This window comes from Heliangelus exortis, chromosome 2, assembly GCF_036169615.1.
Source record: "Heliangelus exortis chromosome 2, bHelExo1.hap1, whole genome shotgun sequence".
Classification (NCBI taxonomy): Eukaryota; Metazoa; Chordata; class Aves; order Apodiformes; family Trochilidae; genus Heliangelus; species Heliangelus exortis.
In genome coordinates this window covers 129,615,856-129,632,056 of record NC_092423.1, presented here as the reverse complement: position 1 = coordinate 129,632,056, position 16,201 = coordinate 129,615,856, and the positions used below count along the sequence as shown (strand labels likewise).

The window sequence follows — 16,201 nt, the reverse complement described above, 5'->3', positions numbered from 1 at the left end:
GCTGGACAGGGCTCTGAGAAACATGATCTAATGGAAGGTGTCCCTGCCTGTGGCAGGAGGGTTGGAACTATATGAGCTTAAAGGTCCCTTCCAACCCTATTATTCTATGACTGAAAAATAACCCTCAGAAGGAGCCATTTCCAGCTGGATTTACAGGCTGAACTAATTCCTGACACACCTGCCTCATCATTAGAATGTGTGGGAAAGCTGCTGTCAGGAGTGGAAGGGAGGACCACCCCTTTGCACAGCAGCATGATCCTTCATCAGCTAAAAATAGATCACAGTAAGACAGTACAGATGAGGTTTTAAAACCTCTCATCCTTATGAAAATGCCTGCAATCAAAATCTGGCAACAAAACACTTCAATAGTATATACAAGAATAAACAGATGCCAAGAGTTTCAAAAAACTCTGTCTTCACAAGAGCTAGATCCAAGATTTATGTTTATTCCTTGAAACCTAAAAGCCTTCCATTAAGTATATGATTAGACTTTAAAAATAGTTAAATAAAATCTAATTCAAACATACTGTAATCACGGGGCAGAGGGAAGACAAGGCAGAATTGTGACTCCATTACAAATGAGGTGTCTTAATTACAAAGAACACAAGCCACTGCTTGGTTTTGGGTAATGTTCTTAATATCCTTCCTTGCAAAGGTAAATATCACTTGTTTTGAGCTACTGCCTAGAGACCTCAGCAGCAGGGCTCTGTTGAGCTAGGTTAGGGATTCTAAGGAGCAGCCATGAATGCCACCACTACATAAATATATTACATTTTAGTGATAAAACTCACTGTAGATTTCACATCACATCTAAAAAATAGATTCATAATATAAGATACTATCCTCATATTATTAAAGTAAGTTTTGAATTTAACACACTAAAGCTTATTCCTTTTCCCTGGAATCAGGGAAGTGAGGAGACGAATTTGTGGGCAGGACTGACAAATAGGGATTGCAGATTCTACATTGCATCCCTGCAAACAAAGTAACCAGAAAAAAAAAGACAATTGATTAGTGTTCAGAAATTTTTTTGTATGATTTTTTTTCTCCATATATATATATATATTAAAAAAAAAAAAAAAAAAAAAAAAAGGATATTGCTTCCACAGGATCCCTGTAATTACAGATCACATATGCTCAGGACCAGCTCAAGTGCTTTGGATTCCCAATGGCAGCAACAAAAGAGAAATGAACAGAGTGCCAAAAATTAAATGGAAAGGAAGAGAAGCTGGAATTTTAAGGCAACTTAAGACAAGCCCCTACAGCATGAAAGAAAACAAAAGGAAAGACAGTAAACATAAAGAAACTGTATAGGGAGTCCTACACCATCATTAAGAGAGAATAAAAAGACAGAACTAATAGACCCGGTACTAGAGCTTTCAGTAAAATTGGATAAACAACATTTTAATACATCATTTTCTCAGAACACTTGAAAACATGTAAAACACCACTGGTAACATAAATCAATACATATATACTGCATGTGTGCAAGAGACAGCCCAAAATCATTTCTTTCATGATCCAGAAGCCTCTGTCCAGCCCGACTGTGCGTTACACAAGACAACAAGGAGTAAAACATTTATTACCTTCTGAAAAGTTTTCCAGTGTGACTATTTCCCATGAGGAAAGTACTCCTTTTGCCTGGAACCTGAGGAAAGTACTCCTTTTGCCTGGAACCTGGTATGTACTGGATTTGTCTGACGACACCTAACTCATGCTAGAGGAAGGATACTCCTTAAGTCATAAAATTTTTAAAGCTTCTGCACTTCTCTTGGTAGGCTGCTCCAAATGTAACAACTCTCGCTATCATAGAATCATAGAATTGGCTGGGTTGGAAGGGACCTCAGAGATCATCAAGTCCAACCCTTGGTCCACTACTGCTGCAGTTACCAGACCATGGCACTGAGTGCCACATCCAGTCTCTTTTTAAATATCTCCAGGGATGGAGAATCCACCACTTCCCGGGGCAGCCCATTCCAATGTCTGATCACCCTCTCGGTAAAGAAATTCTTTCTAATGTCCAACCTAAACCTCCCCCAGCACAACTTGAGACCGTGCCCTCTTGTCTTGCTGAGAGTTGCCTGGGAAAAGAGACCAACCCCCACCTGGCTACACCCTCCTTTCAGGGAGTTGTAGAGAGTGATGAGGTCTCCTCTGAGCCTCCTCTTCTCCAGGCTGAACAGCCCCAGCTCCCTCAGCCTCTCCTCATAGGATCTGTGCTGGAGTCCCTTCACCAGCCTGGTTGCCCTCCTTTGGACCTGCTCCAGGACCTCGATATCCTTCCTAAACTGAGGGGAGTTTGGAATAAATGTGTCCTTTATTTTTAATGTTACAATTTCCATAGGTTCAACTGGTGGATTTTATCAAGGAAAAGGCAAAGAAGATTAATGAATCCCTTTCTACCCAATTTACTACTCAGTTTGAAGTACACAGGTAGCACAATCAGGGCATTTTTCAAATCTCAGAGGACATAGGAGCATTTTTATTTCAATGAAGGTCTCTTTCTCCAATTTTTCTATGAGCTTTAAAAGTCTCTTCAGTGCTTTCTTCCAGTTTTTAACTTTTTTTTTTTTTTTTTTAAGCTATAAGAAAACTGGACAAAAGCTTTATCTTCTGCCTTATAAATACCACATACAAATTGTATGTTTAAATGATAATATTTTCACTTTTTTGTTATCACACACACAAAATTCTCACTAGCTCCTACTGACAGCATGACATGAAGTCCTTCATGAGTGTGGGCTGCTATGATTCCTGCACATTTACAGTATCTGTGTTTCTGTAGAGCAAGAGCCTCTGTATAATTTGGTCTACATTGCTTTTTCAAATGTACATGACCCTGTATATTTTTTCAGTGGATCCCAATAACCATGTAATTTATATCATACTGTGCAATCGCCCTATTACTACCATTTGACATTTTTCCTAAATCATGTATTTAGCAATGCATAATAGTAAGGTTTTTTTCCAGCAGTTCTATGAAGAGGAATATTCCTCCTTCAAAATTACAAAAAGTTCTGGAATAATAAAATAGAAAAATTTACTTACTGTGTTTTTAAATGAAATATTCATAGCATTGTACAAATGTCACTAAACCAAACAGATGCACAGGCAGTCTTGAATAAGGTAAATGACATTATGAACAATCATAAAAATGTGAAAGGAATAAGAAGCCTATTTAATGAAAAAAAAAAATTCCATATGTCTTATGAAGTATTCTTTATCCTTTAAATGAGCACATTCAGATTTAGTCGCTGGCTTTGTTTCAGTGAAACCCCATCTGTACACTACATCGCTTACAGGCACATCTCAGTCATGCAATAACTATGTCACAGCTCATATATCAAATAAAAATCACATTCAAGTCCACACAACCTTATATACCCAAAGTCTTCCATTCTATTTAAAGTAATCCTAAGAGAGCTCTTACTGCAACTCACTGCTGATGTCACATGACTTTTGTTGGGAAACTGAGTCCTACAACTGCAATATCAAATAGGTCTTAAAACAGATGAGAACGATCTGAAGGAAAATTCTATTGTACTTACAGAGCCTGCAAGTTTTTGCACTTTTTAACAAAGAAACAGGTGTGAAACTAAAAGTACTAAATAGTAGCACTGCACAGCACTATGTTGTACTGTGAAAAGCAGGATAAAAACACAGGGAACTCACAGTAGGCTTAAGGAATTCTTCTGGCACATTTAGAATTCCAAGGCTAATAACACTGACTCACCAGATAAAGGACAGAAAGTTTTCATTTTACCTTTCCAGTGTCTAATGGTTTTGGTGCCAGAACAATCTTATTTCAAACCCAACAGCAAGGATAACTGATAAGTCAGAAAGGCCTTCTGTCCACATTACATGGCAATCCATGATCCCATTTTAACTTTTGTAGGAAGGCAACAGTATGAACAGCCACGTTAGAAACCGCTGAAATCATAACAATCTGAGCCATCTTCTCCACACAACTCCTTGAGCAAGCAGAATCCTGCTGAAACATTTATCAAGGGTTGGACTTGATGATCTCAGAGGTCCCTTCCAAGCCAGAAGATTCTATGATCTTCTGACAGTTTTTATTATCATTCCTTTGACAAATTGTGCAAAACAGAAAAACTATCTGAGGTACTCAGCTAAATACAAATGCCTCAAGTTGAAAACCAACTATATTCAATCAAAAAGAGATTCATTATTGACAATGTCTAGAATTGCATAGTATCTCTACATTACTGGCAACACATATGAAGATGATTATTGAATAGTTGTTGCTTGATAACTTCCAAGGAAGGTAAAGAATGTTTCAGTAGCATATAAAATATCTGAATCACTATAAAACACAGTATCTTTGTTGCTTTGTGCTTGTTTTTATTTTTTTCTATTTTAAAAATTACATTGATGAACAACATAAAAACCACCAGGACACTGTTACACCTGTTTAACTTCAGTCAGTTTCATGGGGTATATCCTAACAGCATTTAAATAACTTGCATTTAAAACAATTAGTAAAGCAAAAGAATGGCAAGTCAACTTCGCAATCAGCAAGCTTAACAAACTTTTCTTATGATTTGGTATTGCCAGCTTGGATTCTCAAAATAATGAGGAAACACCTCATTCTTCATGGATTACTAACTACAGATAAGTGTATTAGGCTAACACGCAACAATAAACAGAAGCCTCACATTAAAAAAAACAAACACACAACAAGATAAAAATTAAATATTCAGAAATAGCAAAATATCTAGCACCAAAAGCATGCAAGGGTCAACTACAATAAAGAGACCCAGCCTGATCAAGAGGATAGTTCAGAAATCGGCTGGCTCTAGTTAAGAGATCTGGGAGAAATAACAATTCAAACAGAAAATAATTTGTGTAGCATCAAGTAACACAGAATGAAAAGAAAGAAGCCTTGTCATCATCCAGCCTCAATTTTTGTGAAATACAGGCCACAGGATTCCCCTCCTGCATTTAAAAAGCAGCATCAATATATAAAAAAAACCCCAAACCAAAAACCAACCAACTAAAAACAAACAAACAAACCTTGCAGTCTCATTGAGTTGTTGCAGTCATTAACTATGGCCAACATGAAAAAAAAAAACAAAAAAACCCATAATTTTTAACTTTAATTTGTTTTGGCAACTGAAATTTGTCAAACCTCAATTTGCTAGACAGAAAAGTTTCATTTTGAATACATGATGCAGTTACCTCAAACACCAGTAGCTTTGCCTTTTACAAAGCAACTATTCCAGGCTAGAAAGTAATTGCTGTTACCAAGTTTCATCTCACATTCTGAAGTCCACATGAGCCTTAAGAAAATCAGTGGCTTTTTGAAGCCAAAACAATTACTTGAATGGCATTTGGAAGTCAAACTGATCTTCAAGGCTTCTGGGAGGACAAGACAAAATACAGTGCAAATGTGACACAGGACAGCCATGGAGTGGTTTCTCATCATTATGAGCTTTTTGCTTATATGTTAAAAAAATTGTGAAAGCAAAGACAAAAAAGGGCTAAGAATCACAGAATCATGGAAAATGGAAAAGAACTCTGAGATAATCAAGTCCAGCCAATGGCCTAACACTACCACATCAGCTGGAGCACGGCACTAAGTGCCACATCCAGTCTCTCCCTAAACACCTCATGGGATTGGTGACTCCACCATTTCCCTGGGCACCCCATTCCAATATCTGATCACCCTCTCCATGAGGAAGTGCTCCCTGATATCCAACCTAAACGTCCCTTGGCACAGCTTCAGCCCTTTCCCTCACATGCTGTCACTAGTTGCCTGGGAGAAAAGCCCAACCCCCATTTGGCTACAACTTCCCTTTAGGTAGTTGAGAGTGATAAGGTTCCCCCTGAGTGTCCTCTTCTCCAGGGTAAATATGGCTAAAGTAATAAAAATAAAAATAAGAAATTTCCCACTTGAATACAAGAATAAAATACAAAAGTAAAATATAAGAGTAAAAAGACATTCCCCATTTGAATACAAATACTTAGCTTAAAGGATATACATGTATTTAGTTTAGGTTAAAGAAAAAGCAAATTAAAGAAATTATAAGTATTTTAACTTTTTATTTAAATAGTAATTCAATGGCTTATAAAAAGAAGAAAGTATCCTGACACCATGGCCAGCAAGCTTATGAACTCTACTTGATAAGCTGTGTCCAAAAATGGAAGCACCTGCAAGGATACTTTGGCTCTAAACTGTAAAACTCTCTAAACTGTTCAAGTGACAATGCACCAAGAAGAGATTTCCTAATTGACAGAACTGACTGAAAAAAAGCTCTGTACTATTGTCCTGGTTTGGGCCAGGATAAAGGTGATTTTTTGTCTTGTACTTTTGCTTTCAGCTAAGTCTCCTGTAAGTAGTTGCACTTGCTGAAATTAACAGCAAGTTTCTCAGACAGTGTGTGTTTCTAGGACTGATAACACTTGATGTTTATAGTTACTGCTAGAGACTGGTGTGCAGAGCCAAGGACACTGCTCAGCTCTGAGGAAAACATAAAGAGGTCCCACCTGCATCCCTCCTTTGGGGAGGAACGGACAAGATAGATGCCAGAATTGACCAAACAGAGTATTGCATCCCTTATACATCATCCTCAAGTATAAATTTGAGGGATCACGAGGGCCAAGCCAGATTTCCTGCCTCCAGCTTCTGGCTGCCTGCCCTTCCTGCCTTTCCAGCTCCCTTTCCTTCCCCCGGCATCCTGGAAGGATCCCGTCCATTTGTCTGCCTGTGCTCCTGATCCGTGCCAGCCCTTATCTGTGTGTTCCTGCCTCCAGTTCCCAACTGCTGCCGACCCCAGGAGTCCAGCCTGGACTTTCCCAGAGCTGCCCTGCAGCCTCGGTGGTGACGTGAGAGCTATTGGGGGGAAGGGGGGAGGAATGTGGTATCCATTTTCTTGTATATTTGTATATATTTAGTAATTTTTCCTATTTATCATTACTGTTTCATTAAAGTTGTGTAGTTTAGCTTCCAACCCATAAGTCTCTCTCCCTTATTCTCTCTCCTGTCTTATCAGGGAGGAGAGAGAGATTAATAGAGAGCGCCTGTTACTTGGTTTAATTGCCAGGCCAGTGTTAAACCGTGACAGCTATCGTAAAAAAATAGAACATGACTCCCAAGTACAGAAAAAAAGAGTGTTTCACAGAATATATTTTCCTTTTACATTATGAGATGCTAGAAAGACCTCTACCAACTACAACTTATTAAACAATACTTATGTAATACATAAACAATACTTATGTAAACAGTACAACTTATTAAATATTGCTTTTGCAATGGTAGACAGAAGGGTGACTACCCAGGAGCTGTCCTGGAAGAGTGAATTCCACCTCCTTGCTGGTGCAGGGTGTAAGCACTGGATTCCTGTTTGCATTCATTTCAACAGGTAGAAGAAACCCAGAAGTCGAAATCTCCTCTTTTCAATATCTTTTCAATGTCTTTTCAATATCCTGCCTATCTCAAACAACTTCTTTTTCATGCCACTCTTTGTTAAGTGTTTAAATTGATTTCTGCAGTATTTCTGTGATCTATCAGAAGCTTATATTTCCATAAATGAAGTGTGGACTGGATTTCAAATAGTTAACACTTGGGGGCATATACCAAGGCTGGCATATTAAAGCTTCAAGTTTCTCCCTTCTTTGTGGTAGAAACTTTTTAAGTACTATACATGCATAGGAAATAAACACGTTATCAGAATATTGTCATTATATTAAAATATCTGAGAGTAAAATACTGAAAGAAAAGACTTCACAGGAGATTAAGGAACATGCATATACTGTATGTATGATACATACATATAGTGAAATTATTATTATACACACTTAGAAATCTTACTGCATTGTAGCACACAAGAATTTAGAGGGAAAATTAAGGAAAATTTCACAAAAAGCTAATTAACACAGGTACTTGTACCATTTTGAAAGCCCAAAAACAGAGCCACCTGGTCCAGTAAAACAGTCTTATGTTCACCCTGGAAGCACCTGTACACTTAAGATGGGTAACATTACAGAAACTTAAATCACAATCTTGGGAACTCAGACCAACTTCAGAATGTAACAGGGAGGGAAATACACAAATTTAGTTCTCTAGAAAATCATCCATTTTACTTGTATGTGTGCTTCAAGGTACTCTATTATAATGTCTGCAGGTTCTGTTTCTACAGCTCAATTTTCTCATCAAATGCTACCATAACAAATGCAGCATCTGACCGAATGTGACAAATATTAGGAAAAAAAAAATGTTTTCCAGTGTGTGTTCTGAACAGTAATTCTTCATGTCATCTCTCAACCAGACTTAGTCATTACTGCAATGCCCTAAAAGCTGATCTGCAGATCTTTGTTCCTGATCACTTTCCCCTCCAGTTTTTAAGTTAGAAAAGCTCTTTGCAAACATCATTGGAGAGAAACTCCCCTAAAGGTTTATCTTCAGACAAATCATTCAAATGAAGGTGTGGTAGGCATGAGATGGAAACACTGACATCATGACTATAGTTTGGTTTCAGTGCTATTGCCTTCTGCAGCTTTTTTTCGCCCCGTATTTAAGGAATATTCTGTACGTTCAAAAAGAGTTTTTCAAGCCTTTGTGCAAATTTGCAGAAGGCGAAATCTATGGAACAAAGTAGTAGTTTGATACTGCTAAATATGGCAGAGGTACTATCTTGCTAATAAGCACAAATCTGTTGGCAAGCTGGTTCATTGGTAACATATGGGATACTGCAACATATGAATAGATAGGAGCATAAAAGTGATCCCATGGTAAAAGTAGCCTGGACACAAAGTACACATCAAAGCAAGTTTTATAAAAAGCTCTTTTGAAAGTCAGATGATCAAGTGTTTAGCACTTTGGTGATCACAACTACCTCATCTAAAAGTCCAGTGGATGGATACAAAGTTAAGTGATGAAACCAGGAACTAGGAGAGCTACAGCAAGATGGAATCACATGAGCCTTTCAACAGAACTGCAAATGCAGTGCCTCAAAGCTTTACTTCAAAGCTTAAAGGCAGTCTAAAAAGAGTACACAAATATCTATGGACTCCTGATGTCTCTGAAGTGATCTGGTTGGCACAAAGAGTTTAGTTTAGATGGAATTTCCTAAGATCATCCCCTGAACAGTGCAGTTCACCCATATGAACTGTATATTATCCTCATTATAAAAGCACTTGAAAAGCTGTTGAATACATGTAGGGACTGTGTTCTTTAGAAACTAAGTGGGACTCTAAAGGAACATGAAAAAAGATTCAGTATAATAGATACCTAACAGGTATTTTACACTGTATAACCTATAATTCTAAACTTGCCAGTCTGATATTTACTACCAAGACTGTGCCAAGCACTGTCAAAACTACTTACAATAGGAAATATTCACTGTCAAGCACTCATACAAAAAATAGTCTGGGAAGTATGAATAGCAGTACAACTTGTTTTAAAACAAGTAAAATAAAATTATCCTCTCTGTTCAAGATTCCTTGGTTTCTGACAGACCATAAAAAAGAAAGAACCAAAAAAACAATCAAACAAAAACCCAAACCAAACCAAACTAAAAAATACCACAATTTATTTTGCTTTGCTACGTTTTGGGTGGAAGGAGAGTCTTCATTTCCTGATGCCAGGCAGGGCTGCCACTCCTCTCCATTCTATTGGGTAAAATTGGATTCACCTCAGACAGCGAATCCCAGCAGACTTGATGTCCCAAGTGCCTCTGAAGAACACCTGCTTTATTCCTCATTTTGGAAGTATAAAAGTTCTAAATCTTCTCTTTTGCCAAGCAAACAACTAAACCAAGTGTGAGGGACCAACCCTCAGAGCCTATTGTAGGAAGTGGTGTGGAAACACCACTGTAAGCCTTCCAGCAAAACCTCATTTGCACTCCAAAGAACTGTCTGAGAGCTAGGGAAATACAAGCAGAATGCCTGCACATAGAGACAATGTCAGAGATAAGGATGCAGGGGGTGCAGGTCCATTCCAGTTGCTCAGATACACCATCCTTACTAAGCAGCTGTTAAAGCAAAACAGGCCTCTAACAGGAAAAGCTATGACAGAGGGCTCTGGGAGGTGGATCCAGAAGTGATTTTCTGTTACCTATCTCTCTAACTTTTGTTTTTCTATTCTGTTTCTTCCTTCCTAAAACCATTAAGCACTCTGACGCCCACCACACGTTTTCCCAGGTCACCCATTTTGAACATACACATATCATGACTTTTATGATCAAAACATTAGCTTTATGATTGCAGAACATGAGCATAATTAAAATAGCAGTAATCCTCCTATAGTTCTAATTAAAGCTCATGCTGAAATACAGACCTTTAGTGCTGTTTCACCTTAATCCGATCAAGGGGTATCTGACAGTCAAGCATTTCCTTGGACTGCAACATTTTTATCACTCTCCCCAGGTAGGCCAGGTATGAGAGGAGGAGTAGATCCAGCCCCATCGAGGCTCCTTTCTGAGAAGTAATTTAGAAAACAGCCTTAATCCCCCTGGGTTGCCCAAATCCAGGTTTTTATTTAATTCCTCCTTTTCCTGACAGTGCAGGTAGATGGCTGACTAATTCTTCACAGTGGTAACAAATCTGAAGGTACTCGGAAAAGAGTATAATTCCGCATTCCAAAATCAGTTTGGGGTGTAGACAACACAGTGGTTTTTTTTGTTAGAGGAGCAACAGAATTTAACACACTCCTTCAACAGCCAGTGATCAGAAAATACAAAGTCAGAACACTGAATGGACCCAGCTATCAAACAGTGGGGTACAACCACATTTAGAGGATTATTTTTTTGCTCAAATGTATCCACTCTTGCTAAGAAACTTGATGTAATTCTTCTTAATATGAATTGTCAACCTAGCTGGAGTATGTGGTAGTATGGCTCTGTTTCCTAAGAGAAATGAATACTGTATGATTCAGAGGAAGCTTCCAACATGATAGTAATTAGTGATATATTCTTGCACCATTGCAGAGGCTTTGATTTCCCTTATATTCGATACCTTGGTTTTACTTGGCTTCTTTGAAAAGCAGCACATTTGAAAACAACACATGAAAAACCATGTCTACGTCTTAAATCAGAAAGTTTGAAAAATTACCAGAATACTTCAAAGAAACCCTTTGCATCAGTCTAGATTTAACACATTTCTATAACAGTACTTAAGAGCTGCATTTCTTCTTGATTTCTATAGTATCTACACAGTCACTCCCCATTCCCTGCAATAACTGAGGCATAAATGGTTACAAAAATTCCAAGTTAAGAAAAAGCATCTTTAAAAAGAAAAACAACATCTGAAGCTACCACTTGAGAATTTTCCTGCTCTTCACTAGCCGATCAAATCAAAAGAAAAGCAGAAATAGAGACAAATAGAATTCAGAATTAAGAAGTACAATGAAGAAGTAGTAAATGAGATGCAGCAAGAAAGCCAGGGTGCAAAGACAGTAGAAATCAGCATATTATCTGGATTCATTGATCATGGTGCCCTCAAAACAAAACTTAAAAAAAAAGTGGAACACTTATTTGGTTTGATCTGTATCCATACCAGTGTTATGACTCAATAACACTGGAACTAAGTTCAGACTGGGGACTACACTTACTTAGATGATCGACAACTAAAAAAAAAAAGGTGTTTCTGGAAATCATTCTGATTACTTTCTCTGAACCAGCCATAGCCCTGGTTCTAAATTATATTTTGAAGGCTGTTATGCAGATAACAGGAGCTCTTACTTTGCATATGACAGAGCTCTCAAAAATCAGGACCTCTGATTATACATTGAACTCTGACATCACCTAAGAATCCTAGCTTTTTAAAAAACACATTTATGTGTAATGTATCATTATTTGTAAAAAATATACAAATCTACAGCAGGACTTCAAAATTAGGAATATTTTCTGAGAATAGTACAACATATCAAAGCAATCACATCTGTTTCACCATACATCATTTTCCTGTTACACTTCACACAAAAAGAAGATAATTTTCTTGCTTTCTATAGTTTCCTGAGAATCTCATTCCCCAACTTTGTCTGCCTTATTGTTACTACCTTTTTATATTACTGTTTATTTCTACCACTGGTTATACTTTTTTTGTCCCAAAGAACTGCCCACCTTTAAAGATTTAATACTAAACTAAACAATTAATGGTCACAACATCACTTTAATTGTAGGTTAGTATTTTCAGCAAACACTGGACTTTCTGTCCTTACCATTATCTTATTACATGTTCCTTGCATTATTTTATTCTGTGATTATGAGGTAGACTAAATGTGTAGAAAAAACATTATTCTTTACTGCAAGGGTTGCAATAATCAATAGTCACAAAAGTCTGCATTTCAAAAGGTTAACTACTTTCCCACAAGATATAAACCTAGAGAAGAGTATCTTTTTCTTGAATCTCCATGCAATTACAAACCATGATTTGAATCTATTATCTCTAGGTTTAAAATACTCACAAATTATGCAGCTTTTAAAAAAGCCTAATTCAATAATAATAATAAATTATGTACTTGCTATTGCGGTACATAGCACTCTGTTATCTTTCTATGGCAGAACACAATTGGTATTCATAATCTTACCTTGTCAGGGGAAAAAAAACCTGACCTCACAAATGGAAAGAATTTTTTCATGTCATTAACTCAAGTTCATTACATAAAAATAATTTTAGAGCATACTAGGACACTTTGTAAACTATTAGTATTGTGGGCACTGTTATAACAAAACTTCTGTCTGATATTTAGTATGTCACATGATTTCAACTTGGTGCAACTTTCATTTGATCAAGACATTGCATAAACTCACTCAAGATCAGCTTTCAACATTACATGTATGCAAACAGAAAACATCCTTCTATCATGCTTAATAACTCACAAGTAGCTGCTTCTACATTTTAAGATGAAAGGACATCCCATGTCCTCAAACAGAAAAGGTTATACAGTTAGCAGACAAATTATTGCTTGTTTCGGTTCTATCAACTGTATGCACTGTCATTTCCCTCTCAGAACATCTCACTATACAAACTGATCTAATAACCTAAAAAGTAGGATTCTTTAATGTGAAGGGGGAAAGGACAGACTGAATTCTTGATATTTCCACAACTGTCAACCTACCACAGTGATGCTCAGACCTAGAAGTATTAAATGTTATACACTAGCACACTTATTAATCAGACAACAGTGTGACTGAGTTTGTATGTACTCATGGAAGCAAAACTCAGGTTAAATCTAGTTGGCAGAAGAAAATTAGAACAGGAAACAGATTCCAGAGCCACCACCACTGCATTCTAGCACTAGCTTTTACTCCTCAGCTAACAATTTTGCTTTAATGTTTAAAAAGGTGAAAAATAGCAGTAATACACTTGACATACTAGCAGCCTTCCAGTACATATGAGAAGGTTCTGATGAAGGTGCAGCTAGGCTGTTCCCAGCAGTGCACAGTAGAGGATAAAAGACAATGATCATGTACTGAAACAAGAAAGGTCCTGCCTGGATAGGAAGAATGAGAATAGAGGTACAAGCTGCACAGAGAGGTACAGCACTCTTATTCTTAAAGATTGGCAAGGTCTGACTGGACAGTGCTCTAAAGAATGTGATCTGGTTCCATAACTAACCATGATCATACCAGAGGATCAGACTTGAGGCTTTCTGCAGTCCCAGGAATTGAATTTTCTGGCAGCCCTTTTATTTTTTAACAGGGGCAAAGAAATAGTATCCTTTTAGGTCTTCGAAAAAGCACTGTTCAGCAAATGGTGGCATTACTAGGGTCCATACTTCTGTTGCAGGACCTCTTGCATTCACCTTTTTCTTAAAACACAGGCCAAAAATACCACTATGGCCTTCTCATTCATGCTTTAACCTTGTATCAGCTTCCTGGTTCACTTTGAATTTGACAGTTTCTCTGGGCCCTTTCCCAGAGAAGCATCTTTCCTTCTGTTATGTCTGAAGCTTTCTTTTGTCTGCACTGAACTCTTCTCAGAAAATTTCCCTTTCCTATTATAAAGCAGATTTATGACTTATGTTTTTCCTGGTTTTATACTCATAACACTGAATTCCAGTAGCTTAGTTTCAACATGCTCTATTGCTCTTAGAAAAGAAGCCACCACCTCAGCCTTCCTGTAGTTTTTCACCTGACACAGTATGTGGCAATTAGAACAAGGTGAAAAGGCAGCCTACCTCCCTGCTGTCCAAACACACCTTTTTAAATAGAACAAGAAATAACATAAAGCTAACAGCTGAACAAACAAAACAGGTGCTCTCAGTCATAGCTTCCATTGCTATTTGTGCAAATAAACTACAGACTCTGGAGGAAGGGCACTATTTATAGCTCTAAGCTTAGGTGTCTTGTTTTTGGTAGCCCACCAACATACCCAACAAGAGTTCCCTGTTAATTTCAACATACATGCCAAACTGCATTTCTGACATGCAATTCAACTTTAAAAACTCAATAAATGTTTCTTTATATCCACAGACTTCATGCACGTATGTATGTATTCCTTTCAAAAGCTATTTATGATTTTAGCTTGTTTCTTTCCCTTTGACTGTGCTGTTGACATTATGTATACATTCATTTTCACAATAGACATTTAAAAAATCTCAAGTGGATTTTTAAGTACATAACATTCTGTAGTAGTGCTGAATGTACAGTAGTTCTAGTAGTACTGTAGTAATTCTACAGTAGTACATTACAGGTAGGGTTGTATGAATGCCTTAAGTACACTACCACCGTTTTTTCATCAAAATACTGTATTTTTCACTTCAAAAGCTTATTAAAGTGTATTAGTTAGACTGGAAAAAATAAAAAGACCAGTACTAATTACCAGTTTACTCACATATTCAATTGTTGCTTTCTCCTTCCAGGTGACTACAGAATCATTGTTTTAGGCAGAAGATTTATTAAGAAGATACTTAAGTTAAACTCCAAGTGTAACAAATTGAAATTATAAAACATCCCACCTATCCCATACTCAGTGCCAGTTCATAACTTAATATTACTGAAAAAGTCTACAAGGAAAGGAAATAAAAGATTATACACAGCTAAATTATGCTCAAATAATTAAGACAAAGGAAAAAATGTGCTTAGGTGACTTATCCACACTTTGTTTCCATCTGAAATTAAGAGTTGATAATCTTAACAGACCTTCACAAAAATGTACAATGTATAAAAATAATACCATTTACACATTGGATTCAGAAGCCTGCATGAAACATGAGGACACTTGTGGGTACCATCATCCATGCAAAACAGTAAGCTGTTTACACTGTGCAGGTTTCATATAGCTCTGTCCTGCCACTCCCAAGTAATTACTTAAGAGAATACCCTCTTACACTTTGATTTTAAACAGAAAAATTAAGCCATACTGCTCAAAAATAATGGCAAAATTGGACACATTATGTGAAATAAACAGATATTAAATGCCAATATATTGCAAAGACACAGAGCTTAACAACCTGCACTACCACTAAACTTTGAAATGTTGGGCTTTTGCTGGGTTTTGTGTTTTGGGGCTTGGTGGCAGGAGAGCAAGAAGGTAAGAGTATTTTAAAAAACAGGAGTATTAGAAAGGCAAGTTGCTTACTCAAGTTGTTTTCCTAAGTGGTTAAAAGAACCACGCAGCAGCTCCACAACCCTTTTTTATATGTACACCTGGGAAGAATACTGAATCCTGTTACTTTCCTCAGTGCTACCCTGATGTGGTTTAGACCAGATGTTTAAATGTTACAGTATGTACATTTTCTTCTCTTCTTCCAAGGCAAAAGCAAAATAAGAGGAATATTTGACTTCACTCCACAAGAGACCTATTTAATAGTTTGGCGGTTATGTAAGTAAAGGTAGCTTGGCTAAGTCAATGTTGACGACATACAGAACGACATGATCCTAATGAGTTGGAAAATATTGGCTCTCCTGAGATTCAACCAGATGCTACTGCGCTGAGAAAGCTACTGTATTATTGAATTTCATTTTTATGAGGTAAAATTTATTATTCAACCATTAAGGTATCCCACATGAAATCTTGCATAAAATAGTTTTACAGTTACTTTCTGGAAAGTAGATTTTATTTTAACTTTAAGACATCATTTACATGAGGGATTCAAATGCCTATTTGATCACCTTCAATAGAGAAATGTAAGGTCTGCAAGCAATTTTCTCAAAAATACCAGATTAATGGAACCGAACTGTCAACAAAATAATGAACTACCTGAATAGGACAAGGAAAAAGTGGTAGCAAGTTCCAG

General features: G+C 37.1%; 1 protein-coding gene across 4 annotated transcripts in view; it reads right to left on the bottom strand.

The window, feature by feature from the left end:
• The window catches only part of VPS13B (vacuolar protein sorting 13 homolog B), a 425,857-nt gene that overhangs the window by 315,891 nt on the left and 93,765 nt on the right, over positions 1-16,201 (bottom strand). The gene's annotated exons all lie outside the window — the stretch shown is intronic.